Raw genomic sequence first — 18,993 nt, 5'->3', positions numbered from 1 at the left:
CCGATCGTTATCGCGTCCGTTTATCTTCCACCGGATAAGATCGTTCTAAGCAGTGATATCGAGGCGCTGCTCGGCATGGGGAGCTCTGTCATTCTGGCGGGCGACCTAAATTGTAAACACATCAGGTGGAACTCACACACCACAACCCCGAATGGCAGACGGCTTGACGCGTTAGTCGATGATCTCGCCTTCGATATCGTCGCTCCGCTAACCCCGACTCACTACCCGCTAAATATCGCACATCGCCCGGATATACTCGACATAGCGTTATTAAAAAACGTAACTCTGCGCCTACACTCGATCGAAGTCGTTTCAGAGTTAGATTCAGACCACCGTCCCGTCGTTATGAAGCTCGGTCGCGCTCCCGATTCCGTTCCTGTCGCGAGGACTGTGGTGGATTGGCACACACTGGGCATTAGCCTGGCTGAATCTGATCCACCATCGCTCCCGTTTAGCTCGGACTCTACCCCGTCTCCTCAGGATACCGCTGAAGCCATAGACATCTTAACGTCACACATCACCTCGACATTAGATAGGTCATCGAAACAAGTTGTAGCGGAGGACTTCCTTTACCGCTTCGGGTTGCCCGACGATATTAGGGAGCTCCTTAGAGCTAAGAACGCTTCGATACGCGCCTACGACAGGTATCCTACCGCGGAAAATCGTATTCGAATGCGTGCCTTACAACGCGACGTAAAGTCTCGCATCGCCGAAGTCCGAGTTGCCAGATGGTCTGATTTCTTAGAAGGACTCGCGCCCTCCCAAAGGTCTTACTACCGCTTAGCTCGTACTCTCAAATCGGATACGGTAGTAACTATACCCCCCCTCGTAGGCCCCTCAGGCCGACTCGCGGCGTTCGATGATGACGAAAAAGCAGAGCTGCTGGCCGATACATTGCAAACCCAGTGCACGCCCAGCACTCAATCCGTGGACCCTGTTCATGTAGAATTAGTAGACAGTGAGGTAGAACGCAGAGTCTCCTTGCCACCCTCGGATGCGTTACCACCCGTCACCCCGATGGAAGTTAAAGACTTGATCAAAGACCTACGTCCTCGCAAGGCTCCCGGTTCCGACGGTATATCCAACCGCGTTATTAAACTTCTACCCGTCCAACTCATCGTGATGTTGGCATCTATTTTCAATGCCGCTATGGCGAACTGTATCTTTCCCGCGGTGTGGAAAGAAGCAGACGTTATCGGCATACATAAACCCGGTAAACCAAAAAATCATCCGACGAGCTACCGCCCGATTAGCCTCCTCATGTCTCTAGGCAAACTGTATGAGCGTCTGCTCTATAAACGCCTCAGAGACTTCGTCTCATCCAAGGGCATTCTCATCGATGAACAATTCGGATTCCGTACAAATCACTCATGCGTTCAACAGGTGCACCGCCTCACGGAGCACATTCTTGTGGGGCTTAATCGACCAAAACCGTTATACACGGGAGCTCTCTTCTTCGACGTCGCAAAAGCGTTCGACAAAGTCTGGCACAATGGTTTGATTTTCAAACTATTCAACATGGGCGTGCCGGATAGTCTCGTGCTCATCATACGGGACTTCTTGTTGAACCGCTCTTTTCGATATCGAGTCGAGGGAACCCGCTCCTCCCCACGATCTCTCACAGCTGGAGTCCCGCAAGGCTCTGTCCTCTCACCCCTCCTATTTAGCTTATTCGTTAACGATATTCCCCGGTCGCCGCCGACCCATTTAGCTTTATTCGCCGACGACACGACTGTTTACTATTCCAGTAGAAACAAGTCCCTAATCGCGAAGAAGCTTCAGAGCGCAGCCCTAGCCCTAGGACAGTGGTTCCGAAAATGGCGCATAGACATCAACCCAGCGAAAAGTACTGCGGTGCTATTTCAGAGGGGAAGCTCCACACGGATTTCCTCCCGGATTAGGACTAGGAATCTCACACCCCCGATTACTCTCTTTAGACAACCCATACCCTGGGCCAGGAAGGTCAAGTACCTGGGCGTTACCCTGGATGCATCGATGACATTCCGCCCGCATATAAAATCAGTCCGTGACCGTGCCGCGTTTATTCTCGGTAGACTCTACCCCATGATCTGTAAGCGGAGTAAAATGTCCCTTCGGAACAAGGTGACACTTTACAAAACTTGCATTAGGCCCGTCATGACTTACGCGAGTGTGGTGTTCGCTCACGCGGCCCGCACACACATAGACACCCTTCAATCTTTACAATCCCGCTTTTGCAGGTTAGCCGTCGGAGCTCCGTGGTTCGTGAGGAACGTTGACCTACACGACGACCTGGGCCTCGAATCTATCCAGAAATACATGAAGTCAGTGTCGGAACGGTACTTCGATAAGGCTATGCGTCATGATAATCGCCTTATCGTAGTCGCCGCTGACTACTCCCCGAATCCTGATCAAGCAGGAGCCAGTCACCGTCGACGCCCTAGACACGTCCTTACGGATCCATCAGATCCAATAACCTTTGCATTAGACGTCTTCAGCTCTAACACTAGGAGCAGGCTTAGGGACCTCGGTAACCGTACTCGTCGAACTCGACAAAGAGTTCGCCGTGCAACCTAACCCATGAATCAGCTCGCTGAGTTCTCGCCGGATCTTCTCAGCGGGTCGCGATTCCGATCCGGTAGTAGATTCATTCGCGAAGCAGCTACTCTTGAGCTGTTAGGTCTCCTTCGGAGGCGCTCGGGTAGCTGTTAGCAAATCCCACCCCTCCTGGCTGAGCCTTTGCTCGCCCACGTGTCCTGGTGAAACTGGAAAGGCCTCCGGGCCACCAGTAATCTTTCAACCATAAAAAAAAAACAACACTGATCTCAGGCCGCGGGCGCATCCTCCTCCCGCTGCCTTACCCCGTCCCCTCTCTCGCCATGAACGTCGTGAACAGGAACTATTTAAATAAAATAGTTTTATTCCGCAGTGAGTAAAACACTACTATAAATTCGTTAAATATTTAATAATTAAGTGATTTTAGAGAGGAAGTCACAAGGAATGACGTTTGTAATTAATGAATAAATGTGATGTAGGTTTTTTTTTTTCACGCGGTCCCTTGATAAGTTTACAATTTGAATCACTCTCAAGTGAAAGTGATTCAAATGGTGCGGTTTACCTTCCTTGAGGTGCGCTGCGGTAGTGTGTTACGGACTTTATAGTCAGCAAAACAATTAAAATAGATTGTAATAGTCTAAGAAAAACACGTACTCAAAATACGATAACATTTAGCATGCTAGAAATGGGCAAATGGCACTGTACTACGCCATATCTTTATGTTTTGCGACAAACGACAACTTTATAAAATCAGTGTAGCAACTATTAAAAATCATCATATCGTTTACTTGGCAAATTCGAAGGACGAACTTGTCTTAGATTTCACACATCTAAATCATATCATCTTAGCACATAACAATATACCTACTTACTTCCCATTAAAGTATAAATGCTACAAATAATTAATACTCAACAATATTTAAAATAAAATGAGCCAAGAACGTTTATCGATAAAACCCATAGACCTATATAGTAGGGACACGACATATTGTTCTATACGTACAATTGCTTATATAAATAGCACCCATTTTGAAGGCACACACATAAACATATATCTATCTCGTTCTTACTCAGCACTTTAACTCGCAAGAAAACAATATAACAGTATTTCAGTGCATACATAAAATGAAATATGAATATACGTAAATGTCTCCGTCTCCGTCTAATGAGGCCGAAAATCCGCCATGTTTAGCGCGCCAAATGTCATTGTCACGTCAGTTCGGCCGTCTGTTTTGGGTTGTACATTATTTATTGACTTTGATATCGATTTAATATGATTGCTTATATAAAATTTCTAATTTTATCATGCTTAAAACGTACAAAAATAATAATTAAAACATATTTTATAGGATCTCAAGAAGGTCGATGCCCCAAAACTATTATCTATATATATTTAAATTCATTATGGAGCCCTCATCCGAAACATAGATTATACACTTAATAATATATTTCCGAAATATCGGACACCATTTTTCGGTCGGAATCTATTCATCATGACACTAATCATAAATACCTCTTTAAAATATGTCATCAAAACATATATAAACATTCTGTTTAGATATTTCGGGAAAAAGGCTACCGACAAAATCTCTTCGGAACTATTTAAATAAAATAGTTTTCTTCCGCAGTGAGTAAAACACTATTGTAAATTCGTTAAATATTTATTAATTAAGTGATTTTAGAGAGGAAGTCACAAGGAATGACGTTTGTAATTTCATTAACGAATAAATGTTCTGTAGGTGTTTTTTTTTTATCAGGCGGTCCCTTGATAAGTTTAAAATTTGAATCACTCTCAAGTGAGAGTGATTCAAATGGTGCGGTGCACCTTCCTTGAGGTGCACTGCGGTAGTCTGTTACGGACTTTAGAGTCAGCAAAACAATTAAAATAGATTGTAATAGTCTAAGAAAAACACGTACTCAAAATACGATAACATTCAGCATGCTAGAAATGGGCTGATGGCACTGTACTATGCCATATCTTTATGTTTTGCGGCAAACGACAACTTTATAAAATCAGTGTAGCAAATTTAAAAAATCGTCATATCGTTTACTTGGAAAATTTGAAGCACGAACTCGTCTTAGATTTCACATAATATCTAAATCACATCATCTTTGCACATAACAATATACTTAATTCCTATTAAAGTATAAATTCTACAAATACATTCATACTCAACAATATTTAAAATAAAATAAGCCAAGAACGTTTATCGATAAAACCTACTAACATTAAAATCTTCTGGGCAGCACTAAAACCGCCATGTTTTGTGGCCAGATGACGTCACAGTGGCACGAATTTTTTGTTGACGTTTCATTTCCATAGGTTTCCTACTTCAGTGATAAAACCTGATAACATTGAAATCTTTTGTACAGCACTAAAACCGCCATGTTTTGTGGTCAGATGACGTCACAGTGGCACGAATTTTTTGTTGACGTTTCATTTCCATAGGTTTCCTACTTCAGTGGAGGAAACCGAGAAGTTACTTACAGCGGCTTTGTTTCATTTTCCCACATTTGTGCTCTTTCACAGATATTAAACAGTTAATAAACCACCATTATTGTTGGGAATAACTGGTGTACGATAGCTCAGTTTTATGATATTTTAAAGATTTAAAGAATTACGGACTTACCGCCAACTGCTCAAAGATTTCACGACTCCTTTTTCAAATGTTGCACAAACTGCGGCAACACGTAGCGCTAGTGTCGCGCTCAGTTTTGATTGCGCGGGTACCGGGTAAGTTGGCGGGAGATTTCAAAATGTAAACCCCAAAATCGAACATTCCCCCCACCGAAATCCGCCCGGATTTCCCATTACGATACCAATAACAATGTTTTGTTGATTCAGTTTCACAGTGGACTGTATTTATTAAAATTATTTTAAGTACTTAAATCTAAGTATTTAAACAATAAACTTGACTTATAACTAAAAGGGAGATCACACAAAGATCTACCTTTATGTAATCTTATTATGTTTTCTGTATCATACGACTTACTCTGTGTCCGTCGCTATTGGGAGCGGACAAAGCTTAACGACAGGACGTGTCATTTCATTATTTTTTGTACGAACTTTAACAACTCGCACGATACCATCCGCACCAGGCTTAAGTTCAGTGACTCGCGCTAGATCCCACTGTAAAGGTGGTGCATGTGATTTAATTAAAACTAAATCTCCGATTACTAAATTTCGACAGCTGTTGAACCACTTTTGTCGTTGTTGAAGTGTGTGAAGGTAATCTTGGCGCCACCGTTTCCAAAAAAGTTGTGAAAATTGTTGTACAATTTGCCACCGCTCGCGAGGTAAAAGTCGTTGCTCACTGATATCGAATGCCGGTACAGTCAACAATTCACGCCCGATCAGGAAATGTGCTGGCGTTAGCACTTCGAACTCCATTGGATCGTTAGACAGTGGACATAGCAGTCTCGAATTAAGAACTGCTTCAACTCGAGCAAAAAGTGTTCCGAGCTCTTCGAATGATAATGATTTGTTTCCCACAGTCCGTTTCAAATGTAATTTAGCAGATTTTATTGCAGATTCATAAAGACCACCGAAATGACTACCACTCGGAGGATTGTGGCTCCAACGAATATTACGCGCTACAAGTTCTCCTGATAAGCTTTCTAAGTGTGATTCGAAAAAACGCGTAACATCTGCCAAATGTTTCCCAGCAGACACAAAATTGGTAGCATTATCCGAAATAATCATGTGACATAGACCTCTTCTTGCCGTAAATCTGTCTAGAGTAGCAAGAGAACACTCCATGTTAAGCGAAGACAGGACCTCTAAATGTACCGCTCGAGTGGCACAACAAACAAATACACATAAATAAGATTTAGTGCTGCGTGCATTTCTCCTTTTGGATTCTTTTGTTAGGAAGGGACCGCCGATATCAATACCGATTGTGTGAAACGCGTGAATGTCTTGAGTGCGGAATTTTGGCAACTCCCCCATCATAGGCTGCAGATGAGTGGGAGAAGCTTTAAAGCATGCAATGCATTTCAAGGTACGAGAACGAATCGCGCTTCTAGCAGATATGATCCAATATTTTTGAGAAATAATTCCTTGCAAAGTGCGAGGACCAGCATGTAAATAAAGCTTATGATGATAGTCTATTAAAATGTTTGTAAAATTTGACTTTTTGGGTAAAAGTAAAGGATGTTTCTTATCAGGGGAAAGGCTGGAATTAGACAATCTACCCCCCACCCTGAGGAAACCGTCTGAATCAATGAAGGGATTGAGTTTCCGCAAACTCGGAGAACATCTCTGACCTTTTTGTAAGTTCATAATATCTTCCGCAAAGAAATACATTTGAACGATTTTAATAAGAATGTCGTGAGCCTTTCTGCTATCATCCACAGACAGCGATCTACGTTCTGATTGAGAGACTCGACAGTTGTGGATAAACAAGTAAAGCCGCGCGATTATACTCACAAGCTTACCAAAACTAGAGTATCTGTTAGTGAGGTCCAACAGTGAATATGCTTCTATGATTTCTGTTGAGACAAGTACAGTATTTAAAGCTTTTAATTCAGGTGGATTTTCATCTTTAAACTCGGTTATAGGCTTGATTGGCCACTCAGACTGTGAGTGATTAAGCCAATATGGACCATTAAACCACTCGGGCGTAGCCAAGAGTCTTGATGGTAAGGCGCCTCTAGAACATATGTCAGCAGGATTATTTACCCCATTGACATGACCCCAACAATCGTTAGGGACACTGTCGAGTATCTTAGATACTCGAGTCGCCACAAACGTTTTTAAGATGTGCGGTGGTGTGTTCAGCCACGCTAATACTACCTATGAGTCAGTAAACAACATAGTCTCATCGACGTGAAGCCGAAACCCAATTAACGACTTGACATACTTCACTGACCTTGCCAACAGATGTGCACCCATTAGCTCAAGACGAGGTATTGAGACTGTTTTAAGAGGCGCGACTTTAGATTTGGCTAGTAGGAGACTAGTTTTAATATCGCCAGTACCATTGAGAGTGCGCAAATAAATAACTGATGCGTACCCGAGCGCTGATGCATCACAAAAACCTACAATTTGACAATAAGTATGTTGTAGTATTGCAACGTGACGATCATGTTTTATGTTTGTTAACAAAGGCAGTTCTTTGATATAAGATTGCCATTCAGTTTCCAATTCTGTAGGTAATTTGTCATCCCAATCGATATTTGCAGCCCAAAGTTTCTGCATAATGCATTTCGCATAAAACACACACGGAGCTACGAATCCGAGTGGATCAAATAGACGACCGATTTGGGACAAGACTGTTCGCTTGGTTACTACCGGGTTTGACGGTGTTGTAGCAAACGAAAAAGTATCTGTGTTCGGCAACCACTGCAATCCCAAAATTTTGATTGACATGGTAGTGTCATCATTGAATGCAATAGGCGTTTCACGATGACTGTCAGGCACATGTTCAAGGACCCGTACGCAATTGCTTGACCACTTACGCAACACGAATCCCCCCTCCTCCAGTAGCGCCTTTAATTCTACTTGTAATGCTACTGCTTCTTCGTACGTATCAACAGACCATAGAAAATCATCCATAAAGAAGGCAGTTTTTAAAACCTTAGCAGCATTGGGATACTTTTCTGCTTCGTCTGCTGCTAGGGTTTGGAGAACTTTAATAGCAAGGAATGGACTGCTTGCTACTCCGTAGGTTACAGTATTGAGTTCATACACCTGTATTGATTCGTCTGCAGAGTACCGCCACAAAATATGTTGATAAGGCCGTTGACTTTCGTCGATTAAGATCTGTCTGTACATTTTACATATATCTCCAGATAAACATATAGCTCGAAGCCTAAAGTTAAGAAGTAATTGGTTTAAGTCAGCTTGGAGTTTTGGTCCCGCAAGGACAACAGAATTGAGCGACTTCCCATTTGTTGTTTTGCATGAAGCGTCAAACACGACTCGTAATTTAGTGGTTGAACTAGAAGGTCGCAAAATACAAAAATGCGGGATGATATATTTTGAATCCACGTTTTGTACCTCGCCTAGGTGGGTCATATGCCCAAGATCTTCGTACTCGCGCATAAATTGGTGGTAGACTGATTTTAAATTCAGATCACGTTCGAGCTTCCTCTCTAAGTTAACAAATCTACGTTCTGCTGCTCCCTGCGAATCACCAAGTTCGTGAAACAATTTCAAAGGGTATTTTACGACATATCTACCGGCATTATCACGTCTATGGTCGCGATCAAACAACGTCTCCGCCAATATGTCATCTGGATGTTGTGGTTTGTCGAATGGAATACTTTCAATCTCCCAGAAGGACTGCATTATTTGCTCTAATGAAATAGAAAGGGCAGTAAATGTTGTAATATCATTACCTTCGATTTGACGACTCTTTACATCCAAAGTTCTTTGACCCGAAATCATGACTTGACCTGTAATAACGTAGCCGAAAATGGAATGCAATGCCACCGGCATATTCCTATCTTGTGGCATGATCTTTTCTCCATCATAAATTTGAGGAAACAGATCTCCGGCCAGTAACATGTCGATGGGACCCGGTGTACCAAAAGTTGGATCAGCAAGTGGAAGATTTTGAAATTTATGGATCACATCATCTGAGATAGACATAGTTGGTAGATTTCCGGCTATTTTCGTAACTATGACTGCATCAGTAGTTAATATGGGGCTGTTGCACTGACGCGGTTTTACAGTACAGGTAGTTAGCCCCAGATCTGCAATAGGCTTGGCACCTAGACCAATGGAATCGAAATCACACTTTCTCCGCCCTAGTCCTAACCTTAATGCACAGTCTTGAGTTATGTAGCCCGTCATGGCACCACTATCAATTATAGCACGTACTGGTTGATAAATGCCCCAACAATCTGCGACGTGTATAATTGCGGTTCCGAGCAAGACCGTCGAAGTTGTAGAAACGGTAAGAGCCACCGAGCTGGCATTATTTCCGGAATTGGCACCAGCGCCAGCATCGATGTGAAGTGTGTGATGGTGCATGTTTTTGCAAACTGTACAACGTACCCTAGATGGACAACTCTTTAATATATGATCATCACGCAAACAATTTTCACATAGCTTCAACTGTTTTATTTTTTGGAGCCGTTGTTCAGGAGTGAGATCACTATATTCGAAGCACCGATATATTGAATGAGGCTTCCCGCAATAATAACATTTTTTTATTTTATTTAAAGTTTCATTTGAGTTTTGTTCGTTCTGAAGATTTTTAGTAGCCGCAGTTGCGGTTGAAGCCAAAGATGCTCTAGGTGCACCTACCTTGGCATTTGAATTATTAAGCTTTTTATCAAAACGACTGGTGTTTCGTACTGAAACAGATTTTCGTGTTTCTATATTTTTATTAATATCGAGTATTAGGCAATACATCTTCAAGACAACACAAATCTTAACCTAGGTACAGTAAGGTTCGATCTCACCTGTAGACGGCCGACTAGCCAACCAGAAGCTTGCTGAGCAACCCCTCCAAGCCTACGGGCAGAGGTCGCCGTCGTATAGTAACTTAGCACACGCGTTCCGCGGCAGACATTCTTTTATTACAAACAACAAAAATTACCCAACGCAAGTCACGCGTAACCATTAGAACCAACGACAATTGTTCATCGTGTACCAGTCAAGGGACAGACGGTTCCACCTCCGGAAACGACGCTGAGCCCAGGGAGCGCGAGGCAGTGGAAGGAAGGCGAACCGGTAAGTCTTCAGACTTATTTCGTTCCTTACTGTACATATTTTTTGGTCCATTCGAACCGAATTGCTTAGCGTGACCTTGTGTTGTCTTGAGTTAGTATTCATTTTTAATTTGTAATAAAATAAAATTCACGATAACCGCCATTAACTCGCGCTGCTCCGTAGCCATCATGGCGGATATCGAACAAGATTTGTTTGAACGCGAAATAATTCTTGACGATATCAAACGTACACTACAAGTTGCTCAAATTAATGAACAGCAATTTAGATCTCGTGTTGTAGACCTAACTTCTCAACACAGAAAGTTCTCAAAATTACAATCGAAAATTGAAAAGGTTCTAATAAAATCAAAATGTTTCGATAAAGATGAACAGCTTAAAATTCGTGGTGATTTTAATGATTGTTACTACGCCATAATTGCTCATTTGAATAGTTTGAAAAAATCGGATGAAGAGAGTAGACGAATGAGTATTTTAAATTCTTCGTTCAATGCTCATAGCGGTGGTTGCGCAACCAAACTACCCACTTTGCCTATGCCGTGTTTCAACGGGGAACCTACCGAGTGGCCCCCGTTTTATGATTTATTTCGTTCGTTAGTGCACGACAGTGATGCCTTCACCAACACGGAGAAGTTCCGTTACTTACTTTTAACTTTAAAAAATGAGCCATATAATTTAATAAAGTCACTACCGATAACAGAGGACAATTACTTTGTGGCTTTGAACATTTTAATTTCACGGTATGATAATAAACGGGTGATCGCAGTGAAACATATCGACAATATACTCGATATCGAACCTTGTTCCGAAAGAAACATTCTTACTTTGCGTAATTTACTGAACGTATATCAAGAAAATATAAAAGCGTTGGAAGTTATGCCATTGCCCACGAAACAATGGAGTTTTTTATTATTGAACATCCTACTGCGTAAAATACCACCCTCAATACGTAAGAGGTTCGAGTTATCTCTAATAAAACCATGCGATATTCCAGACATTGACACGTTAATAAACTTCTTAGAACGTGAGCTATCTGCATGCCACTTTTCAAACTCAAATTCAGTTAGTTTAAATACAAATGATAAAATGGTCGCACATGGGGGTAGTTCTCGAACATTACCGCAAAATGCATCGCGTGTTGTTTCTAAGTCAAGCGAAGCCACCTTAGGTACGCGACGTTCATTTGCCGCTAGCGTCATTCATGACGTTCCCTTAAAAAATAAAAACACGAAGAATAGTCTGTGTTTATGTTGTGAGGCTCAGCATACGTTAAATAAATGCAGCAAATTTCTAAATTTATCTCCGCGTGATAGATATTCTTTCATTCAAAATAAAAACGTTTGTTTTAATTGTTTAAATGTCGGTCATGATGTGAAACAATGCAAGTCCAATTTTGTGTGTAGCTCGTGTCAAAAAAGACATCACACTTTGCTTCATTTTGATTCTCATCGTTTGTCGGTTACATTAAATAGTGGTTTGACAGAAAGTAGTTCTGCATCTCTCTCGCGCAACGATTCATCTCAATCTGACGTAGCCGCTCAACACGTCATGACCGCGGTGAATCACACACAGTTTACTGCATCGTGTGTTCGGGGTACAGTTTTGTTAGCCACAGCGCTCATCCATGTATGTGTGGCTCCGCGTATTAAACACATCGTTCGATGTATTGTAGATAGTGGTAGTCAGGCGACATTTATCACAGAGGCTTGCGCGCAGCGTTTAAATTTAGCACGTAAATATACTAACGTTCCGGTGTTCGGCGTGGGTGATAGTAAGCCTGTATACCCGAATGGCTTCGTAACGTTTTGCGTTACCCCTCGTAATGGGGATCAGCCTTCGATCCCGGTTGAAGCATTTATTTTACCAAAGATTGTTTTACAAAATATGCCAAGTGTTTCTTTACCTTTCACGGAATGGCCTCATATACAGAATATTACATTAGCTGATCCCAATTTTCATACTCCACAACCAGTGGAAATGCTTTTAGGTGCGGACATACTGTCCCAAATATTATTAGGCAATGTGATTACGGGACCACCTGGTTCGCCGATAGCTATAAATAGCATCTTCGGTTATCTATTGTTAGGTAGTCTTTCTTTCAATCACAGTTCTTCCCCTGTTACTACAGGAATACAGGTTTATCATTCAAGTTTTAGCTCATCCTACGATGACACTGAACTAACAAAATTTTGGGAACTGGAGTCGTTGCCTGAAAGGAAAGAGTTCACTCCAGATGAAACTTTGTGCGAATCGTTATTTGTTAGCTCACATACTCGTGACAAAACCGGACGATACATAGTCCCCCTTCCGCTTAGACCGGATTCCCCGTCCTTAGGTGAATCCCGGAATATAGCTTTAGCTAGATTAAATAAATTAGAATATCGTTTAGAACGTAACCCTTTCTTAAAAATGGACTATCACACGTGTTTAAAAGAATACGATGATCTTGAGCACATGGAGTTAGTTAACACTCCATCCCTGGTCCCGGACAATTCGTATTACATACCGCACCACTGCGTGGTCAAAGAATCGAGTACTACTACGCGAACGCGCGTTGTTTTTGATGCAGGTTGCAAAACTTCCAATGGAAAGTCTTTGAATGACATCTTGTTAGTCGGTCCTAAATTGCATTTAGACATAGTCGATGTTTTACTAAAATTTAGATTAAATTCTATTGCTTTCACGGCAGATATAAAACAAATGTACCGAAACATTTTAATACGCGAGTCGGATCGCGATTTTCAACGAATCCTATGGCGGTCATCATTAAATGAACCCGTACGCGACTATCGACTCCGAACAGTTACTTTCGGCGTTAGTTCTTCACCGTATTTAGCATTACGCACGATAAGACAACTAGCTGTCGATGAGCAGACGCGGTTCCCGTTAGCCTCTGAGGTCCTGAGGGACCAAGTGTTTGTTGATGACGTAGTCACGGGAGAAAGTGACGAGTCACGTGCTTTAGTTTTACAACAACAATTAATTGGTATTTGTCAATCAGCGGGATTCGAACTGCGAAAGTGGTGCAGCAACTCGCCCGCGATACTCGCGGCAGTTCAGACACCAAGTCTTCACGGTGAGCGGCAGGACAACATATCCTTCGCTTCCATGGAAAATGATATGCAAATAAAAGTCCTCGGTCTGCAGTGGAACCCAAAGCTTGACGTCTTTTCATTTTCTGTTCAAGTAGGAACCGATAAAATAACAAAACGTGCGATTCTCTCTCAAATAGCGAAAATTTATGATCCCATGGGTTGGCTCGCTCCTGTCACTTTATATGCCAAACATCTAATACAATTATTATGGTTATCAAAAGTGGGCTGGGACGACCCACTGCCCGTGAATATAGCAAACGCGTGGTCGACCTTTATCAATGAGTTACCACTCTTATCGCAATTAAAAATTCCACGTTATGTTTTGCCAAATACATATGCTGTCCAAATTCATGGGTTTTCGGACGCATCCGAGAAAGCATATGCTGCTAGCATTTACCTACGTCTTACGGACTTACAACATAATGTTAGATGCTTTCTTTTAATTGCAAAAACTCGCGTGGCGCCTATCAAACCGGTTTTGACGATACCACGCTTAGAGTTATGTGCGGCGGTATTATTGTCTCAGCTGTGTGAGAGGGTGCTATGTATTTATAAAGATCGTGTGAACTGCGAAGATATATACGCATGGTCAGATTTTTCTATTGTGTTAGCGTGGCTTCGATCACCACCTCACGAATGGAAAACTTTCGTGTCTAATCGAACGAGCGAGATACTCTCACGACTTCCAGCAAGGTGCTGGCGTCACGTTCCATCTGAGGATAACCCAGCAGATGCTCCATCTCGTGGGATGCTTCCTCAAACATTTCTAAATAATGGAATGTGGTTTAATGGCCCACCGTGGCTTGCCCGAGAGCCCTCTTGCTGGCCCACGAACAAAAACATTCCTAATACTACGGAGGAAAGACGATTTATATCACGTAGAGGTATGAGTACCGATATTTATTCCGATTGCGGGAGAAACTTTGTTGGCTGTAATAACTATTTACAAGAGTTATATAAATTTTTACGTGATAATAATGTACAATCGACGTTAAACAGTAAAACTTTAGAACAAGGTATAACTTGGCATTTTCAGCCACCTTACGCTTCTCATTTCGGCGGCTTATTCGAAGCCGGTGTAAAAAGTTTTAAGCAACACCTTTACCGTGTGTTAGGCACACAAACACAGACGTATGATGAGATGCATACACTTCTTTGTCAAATTGAGGCCGTACTCAATTCACGACCACTCTGTGTGTTAAGTAGCGATCCTACGGACCCTTTACCCTTAACACCTTCTCATTTTTTAATTGGAGGTCCTTTAACGGCTCTGCCAGATGTCTCATTGACGGAGACTACTTCAAATAAACTGACCAGATGGCGTTGGGTACAGCAGTGTCGTCAACACTTTTGGAAACGTTGGAGTCGCGAGTATTTACATGAAATCCAACAACGCAATAAATGGTTTCAAAATCGCGGACCACTCATACGTGAAGGCACCATTGTCGTGGTACGCGACGATAATCTTCCTCCATTACACTGGAGACTGGCTCGCGTACACGCTCTTCATCCCGGGTCCGACAATGCTACTCGCGTAGTAACTGTTCAAATCGGTAATACCTTCGTTAAACGTGCAGTAGTCAAACTTTGTCCACTTCCAATAAATTAACTTTTTATTATTATTATTATGTCATTCATTGTTTTTTCTTTTATTTTTATTAGTACTTTTAATTTTCACACATACGTGGTTGAGTTACTGAGTTTTTAAATTCCTTCATAAGTAGTGTTAAAACAATTGCATTATTTTAAGGTGAGCGGCATGTTTCGTACTGAAACAGATTTTCGTGTTTCTATATTTTTATTAATATCGAGTATTAGGCAATACATCTTCAAGACAACACAAATCTTAACCTAGGTACAGTAAGGTTCGATCTCGCCTGTAGACGGCCGACTAGCCAACCAGAAGCTTGCTGAGCAACCCCTCCAAGCCTACGGGCAGAGGTCGCCGTCGTATAGTAACTTAGCACACGCGTTCCGCGGCAGACATTCTTTTATTACAAACAACAAAAATTACCCAACGCAAGTCACGCGTAACCATTAGAACCAACGACAATTGTTCATCGTGTACCAGTCAAGGGACAGACGGTTCCACCTCCGGAAACGACGCTGAGCCCAGGGAGCGCGAGGCAGTGGAAGGAAGGCGAACCGGTAAGTCTTCAGACTTATTTCGTTCCTTACTGTACAACTGGTATTCTGGTAACCCTTTGCGTATATAGGTTTTGCATTGTCTGTGCTTTGGTTAGAGACCGATTTACTTTCCGACATTTCCAGGACACGGACCTGGTTCTCCACGAAAGCGATAAGACCCTCAAATGTCGGAAGATCACCCGGTACATTTTTGTTTTCAAATGCGCGCCTAGTAGTTGAATCCAGATTACGCAAAGATACATAAAACAAAACAAAACTTGATAAATCTGGTATGTCTAATGATTTTAATGCTTTGACGCTATCTTGACACGCTTGTAAAAAGGCATTTAGGCCGTCTACTGACTCATATTGTAATGGTTTGAAACTAAAGACTTTATCTAAATATGAAGTCGCTAGCGCCCTCTTGTTTTCAAAACGTGTAATTAAAGAATTCCATACAATGGAATAATTTGTTGCTGTTATCGGCATTGATTTTACGATAGTGAGAGCTGGGCCACTCACAGCCGACAATAAGTAATAAAATTTTTCAATATCAACTATATCAGTATTAGAATGTACTAAACTAGTAAAAGTGTCTCTAAATGTGGGCCAATTTTCTAACTTTCCGTCAAAGTGGAAAATTTCTAATTTCGGTAATCGAGGTTTTACAGTTTTACCGGAACCGAAATCACATCTAGTATTATCACTACCTGATAAATTTAGACTATCCGCGATATCACAAACAGAGTAATACATCTCATCAAATGCTTTGATTTGGTCGTATGACGGTACATACGACGCATTATAACGTTTTTGGACACAAATCATTTCACTCATAGCACTTTCATATGCAGTTCTCAAAGCGACAATATCTCTAAAACGGGCGCGAAATTGTGGCTGCATATCAGTATTACTTATAACTACTCGTGACATCTCGTACAACGATTGTAAACGCATAAATGCCATCTCCTTGGTTGTCTGATGTGGTTGCAACAACTGATCGACATCGTCATCGGAAATTATTACTTTTTTTCCAGATGTTGCTTTCGTCATCTTACAATTTTATTTAGGTAGGTACTTATGAATTTACAAATTAATTTGTTTAAAACACAATTTAAGAATTAGTAGAATATTATAAAATACGAATAATCAAACAACAAATATTAAAAGAAAGTTCTACCAAGTAAAATTGTAACACAAAACAATATTAATAATTAATTAATTAATATTCGAAGAAAAAACTACAGTTACATCTATTTAATACGACAAAATTAAAGATTCTAAGATTTAACAAACAATAAGAATTATCAATAAAAATATTTTATGGTTATTTTATTGAAATTTAATTTCGTGCAAGTAATGGCGGCAAGGCGTCAGATATGTTTAAGTAGTATAAAGTTCGCAACAAATTTGAAATAAAGTTTAATATTGTAACGAAAATAATACTAAATACCTGAACGCCGATGTATATTATGAATCACTGTATAAATTTCTTTATTGTAAAACACAAAACACAGAAGTTATGTTTTTCACAAAAACACACAACTACCTACTTACGAATAAAAGTTTTTGTAGGAATTGTTTTTACAATAATGATGTCTTTGTTATACTGAATCACTGGTATTTGATTTCGTAACAGGTAAAATCCGGTCGAATGATCATAAATGTACGATAGCTCAGTTTTATGATATTTTAAAGATTTAAAGAATTACGGACTTACCGCCAACTGCTCAAAGATTTCACGACTCCTTTTTCAAATGTTGCACAAACTGCGGCAACACGTAGCGCTAGTGTCGCGCTCAGTTTTGATTGCGCGGGTACCGGGCAAGTTGGCGGGAGATTTCAAAATGTAAACCCCAAAATCGAACAACTGGGTTGATAAATAAATAACTTGAACTTGAATAAAAAATGCCTCACGTATATTATAGAAAAACACTTTACATACATGAACAGACGAAGTGACAAGGCAAGAAAAAAGTATAGCCAATATAATTGGTACAAAATCAGTACTGGCAACATAATAAATATGGGTGCGTTCTCATATTCCAACACTCCCTCTTGAACGCAAACCCATTTTACTTATACAATACAAATGTTTTTCTAGCGTTACACCCTTTGTTAAATTATCAGCTATCATATTACAACCATTAATAAATTGAAATTTAACTTTACCCTTCAATATGTTTTCTCTAAGAAAGTGTAATCTAATTTCTATGTGCTTAGTCTTAGGTTTATAACAATCTGTTGACGCTAGTCTTAATGCACTTTGATTATCACTATAAATAACTAACGCACTGTCCAGGCCTTGGTCCAGTTCTTCTTGTAGTTGACGAAGCCACAAGGCCTCCTGGGTCGCCGATGCCATCGCCATATACTCGGCCTCTGCTGTAGATAGGGCTACAGTCTGTTGCTTACAGGAACTCCAGGATATGCATGCATTTTGATAGATAATACTGTAACCTGTGCATGATCTCCTGTCTAATGGGTCACTTGCCCAATCTGCATCGCAATACCCAGTTATTGCTTTAGAGTCTTCTTTTACATAACATAACTTGAGATCCTTGGTGCCCTGAAGGTATCTCATGATCCTTTTAACTCCAAGCCAGTGTTGAACCCCTGGATTATTACAGAACTGACTCAATTTATTCACTGTAAATGTGATGTCAGGTCGTGTTACCTGTGCCAGATACATAAGACAACCAACTGCTTGCCTGTATGGGAAATTGCTGATTTCATTTTCAGGTTTCTTATCAAATTTTATATTTACCTCTATGGGAGTACGCACTGGTTTGCACTCAGACATGCCAAAGCGTTCTTAAATTAAATTGATATATTTCTCCTGGTCAATCATAATCACACCTGCCTCACGGTTTCTTTTAACGTTTATACCAATACATTGCTGAATCTCACCTAGGTCTTTCATACAGAACTCTAACATAAAATTTTCTTTGATTTTTATAACTGTATCTTTATCATTTGTAAAAATAAGAAAATCATCGACCCATACTGCAATATATATCATTTTAAACTTACTTACTGAATAATAAATACATAGGTCAATTTTAGACCTTTCTAATCCTATTTTAATTAAAGTATTGTTCAATTTTAGGTTCCATTGCCGGCTAGCTTGCTTAAGTCCATAGATTGAATTATGAAGGTGACATACCTGGGCATTTTCTTTGTAACATTCTGGCTGTGACATGTAAATATCTGTGTCAATGTCACCCTGAAGAAATGCACTTATTGCATCCATCTGAATCATTTTCAGGTCATACTTAGCAGCTAGAGCAAGCAAGAATCGAACTGAGGAATATCTGACCACGGGAGCATATACCTCATCATAGTCATTTCCTTTTCTTTGAGCACATCCTTTGATTACTAATCTTGCTTTAAATCGAACAATACCTTTTTTTTTTTTTTTTTTTTCGGGTAGAGGGCCGAACCTCCTACGAGGTCCCCGCGCAAAAGGGGCGCGCGGGGTATGTGAGACTCAACGATCTGCATGGTGTTGTGAGCAGACCGCGGGCCCAAGGATTTTAGGACCCACCCACTAAAC

Source organism: Bombyx mori, chromosome W (assembly GCF_030269925.1).
Source record: "Bombyx mori chromosome W, ASM3026992v2".
Classification (NCBI taxonomy): Eukaryota; Metazoa; Arthropoda; class Insecta; order Lepidoptera; family Bombycidae; genus Bombyx; species Bombyx mori.
Note: the sequence above shows the minus strand (reverse complement) of the source record.